The following is a 3886-nucleotide window of genomic DNA, read 5'->3' as shown; positions in this document are numbered from 1 at the left end:
TTGGTGGTTCATGGGACAGTAGCCGAGAGCGATGATTTTCAAAAGGTAAAAAACCAGTTTCAGATGGATTTTGAAAACAAGGTTTAATACAAAGAGGTGGATATTCACAGAATGTGGTTTGATGATTTAACACAGGAGGAAGGTAATCCGTATGCTGTACCAATAAGCATGGGCATATTCCAAATCCTGGAAAGCCCTCTTGATATCACAACTTCCACCATAATGGGGAGGATTGTAGCGAACCATGAAGCTTATCAGGCAAGTTGCTATTCTTCTTATTGTTGGTATACTTCACCAATGTCTGACACAAAATCTTTCGTATTGTATAGAAACGTAATTTGAAAAAGGAAGCTAGTGATGACGAGCAGATGGAAAAGGAAGCTAGTGATGACAAGCAGGCTTTGCGACGGGGGACTGACAGGGCCGGCTCATTGGGGGGGGGGGACAAGCTGTGCGACCGCCACGGGCCCAATTAAGCATGTGTCCCCTGTATAATACTAATTAAGGGGCCCAATTTTTTATAAATCTATATTTTTATATATAAAAAATTATAAATATAATAAATAAAATTGAAAAGGGCCTAAAATTATTTGATATGTATATAGTTTTATTTTCATTACAAAATATACAAAATATTACTGATTAAATTTTAAAAATATTTTAAACATTATCTGTATATAAATTTTAGAGCGTAAAATTTTTTTTTCTTGCCCTAGGACCCCTCTAACAGTGTTGAGCCGGCCCTGGAGACCGATAAGAATCAAAATCTGTAAAGCTTAGAGCTTTGGATGCAGTTTCTATTTAGGATGTTTCTGGATGAGACTACATTCTACATACGACATTTCTGATCTCTAGTTTAAAGTTTACATAAAGAGAGGCAATTGATGGTTTTAGCACCCAATAGCCTTTCTTTTAGTTTCTTTCACTTTTGGGATGTTTCATCAGTTAGAGCATCATTATCGGGGTTTGTTTAGGAGGTTTCTTAAATTATTTGTGATTTTTAAAAAAAAATATTACCTTTTAGCAGAAGAACCGTCGCTTAATTAAGGGGAGGAAGAGACTGTCTCTTATGGGACACTCGTCCTTCTCTCTCTCATGTCTCCTCTGTTCTTCTTGGCCGGTGTGAATCATCGCCGGTATCATCAATCCTCAATTTCATTTTACTATCTCTGTACTGAGCTTGCGTTCCTTTTGGTATAGATTTGAAACGCAAGAGAAGTTGATCATCGTCGGAACCATTCACAACAAGCCCAAACCAGACCATGTGAGTTGATTTCGTCTCTCCTTCCTCTGTAATTCTCAGATTTTGAATGATGAATCTGATTCTCTTCTGCAGCGATTAATTCTCAGATTTTGAATGATGAGATCTAACAAAAAGATCTCTTCTTTCTTCGTTATAATTAAGGCCCACATGCTACGTCTTGGTAACGCTTCTCTAGCTTCAGCTTCCCACTCCGGTCAGATTCAGCGAGGTGGAGCTTGTACTCCCGACGGATATCCAGAAGATGGCCTCGTATGTTTTCAACAACAACTACTTGAAGAATGGACTCGCTGACGAGGCTTGTAGTTTCAACAACAACGCTGCTCTCACTTCCATCAATCCCAGTAAGTAAAGGTCTTTTTTTGGTTAAAATTTGAGACTTTGGAATCATCATTCAGTGTGTGTGTGTTTTGAGGTCAAGGAACTTGTAGATACCATTCAAGGTACAGCGTTTGAGTGATGTTTCATACTGCTTTGTAAATCAATAGGAATTTTCCTTTGTGTTGATTTGAATTATTTGAAGTTTCCTTTTTTTTTTATTATGTTCATAGATTTCTTTAGAATGAGCAAATATTGTTTTGAGTATGAGTGAAGTTAGTAATAGGTTTGGTTCTTGGATTGTTTGCTGCTTTGTTCTCAGATAATTCACATATTTGTTTTATTTGTTCTGTATTCTTGCGTAACTTAACCAATATACTTTGTAAACACTCATGGATGTTGCAGTAAGAGAGTGATCAGCAATGGTCGAGTTGTGGATGACAACTTCAATGGGTGCAGAACAAGCAGATATGAGCCGTGGCTGACGGGTTTCCAGCAGATATGAGCCGTGGCTGACGGGTTTCCAGCTGCTGTATCTTGTTGGTCTTTTCACAAACTCAGAACCAAGAAGAGGTCAATTGGTAAGTGACAAACACATCTTGATGAGACCGAAGAAGCTTTCTTAATATTCATATTTTTTTTGACAAGCATGAACTAGATAGGTGTTGTTTCATGGTAGAGCTTATCAATGTAGGTTGTTAAGGGATCCTAAAAGGATTTTTGGGATAATGATGCTTTTAACTAAGTCTCTTAAATTCACTTTTCCTACTTAAAAGTATTAAAGAATAACTAAGAACCCCTAAAATGGGTATATGGGATAATGATGCTCTTATGTTTTCTAAGTTTCGTTTTTGCGTACTCATGTTATATCACTCACTGGTATCGCAGTTAACTAGCTTCTTTGTGACTTGCTCAAAGCATCCCATTGCACAAATTTCTTAACAAACAAGGATTAGAGAGACTTGAAGCAGTAAGCATGTTTGTTTTCTTGATAAGGTAGGAGGAATGAGCCTCTTTCTTACTAACCCGGTTATTAGCATATTCCTAACTTAGTTCCAGTTAGTAAAATTATAATAGTATGGCATTGAAATTGTCGTATATGATGATTAATTTCACATACCAAGAAAGTCAAATAAAAATAAAAATAAAAATCATTTTTTAAAATATAGATGACGTGGCAATTGAGAATTTTATGAAGAGAGGCACCGCGCGCATGTCTTTTCAATTTGTATCACTGTTTTAAAAAATGTCAGGCGAAGACTTCTGATTCTATCATCCTCAACGTCGACGGAGACGATAACAAATCAGCTATATTCGGCAAACACGACCTCGGAAAGCTTCTAGGCAGTGGCGCGTTCGCCAAAGTCTACCAAGCGGAGGATCTTCACAACGACCGCGAAAGCGTCGCGATCAAAGTCGTCCAGAAGAAGCGTCTAAAAGACGGACTCACGGCGCAAGTCAAGAGAGAGATCTCCGTCATGTGCGGCCTCCGCCACCCTCACATCGTCCTCCTCTCCGAAGTCCTCGACACCAAGACGAAGAAGATCTTCGTCATGGAGCTCGCCAAGGGCGGCGAGCTGTTCCCCCGAGTCTCGAGCAACCGTTTCACTGAAGGTCTCAGCCGGAAATATTTCCGGCAATTGATCTCCGCCGTAAGGTACTGCCACGCGAGGGGGAGTTTACCACAGTGATCTCAAACCGGAGAATCTCCTCCTCGACGAGAATCGAGATCTGAAGGTTTCCGATTTTGGTCTCAGCGCGATGGAGGAGCAGATCAAATCCGACGGGATGCTACATACTCTATGTGGGACCCCCTGCTTACGTGGCACCCGAGCTTTTAACGAAGAAAGGATACGACGGATATATGGTCATGCGGCGTCGCTTTGTTTCTTCTCAACGCAGGCTACTCACCGTTTCGAGATTCAAACATCTCGGGACTCTACCGGAGAATCCGAACGGCTCAATACACCATGCCGGAGTGGACTTCTCCGGAGCTAATGAATCTTCGGAGAAACGGATCACCGTGGAGGAGATTCTGAAGGATCCCTGGTTCAACCACAGAGTGGATCCGAGCGAGATCGTCGGGGTTCAAATCTTGGTTCGAAAAAGCGAGAGTTTTTGTCGCCATGGCGCTAAGGCGCCCAAGGCGATGCCCTCAACGCTTAGGGACACCCTTGCCAGGCGAGGTACATAGATCCCTAGCTTTTCTCGCTTTTTCCTCGCTTTTGCAATATCCATAGAGCGCTAAAAGCGGCGTTTAGTTGTGCCTACACAAAAAAAGAAGATTTGCTTAAAAATGTACACTTA

The 3886-nt window shown here is 40.9% G+C and overlaps 1 pseudogene; it reads left to right on the top strand.

Annotated features, from left to right (window-relative positions):
• Nucleotides 1–884: 884 nt before the first annotated feature.
• LOC106303181 overlaps nt 885–3886 on the top strand; it is a 6384-nt pseudogene continuing 3382 nt past the window's right edge.

Source organism: Brassica oleracea, chromosome C7 (assembly GCF_000695525.1).
Source record: "Brassica oleracea var. oleracea cultivar TO1000 chromosome C7, BOL, whole genome shotgun sequence".
Taxonomy (NCBI): Eukaryota; Viridiplantae; Streptophyta; class Magnoliopsida; order Brassicales; family Brassicaceae; genus Brassica; species Brassica oleracea.
Note: the sequence above shows the minus strand (reverse complement) of the source record. Positions and strands in the feature narration are given on the sequence as shown.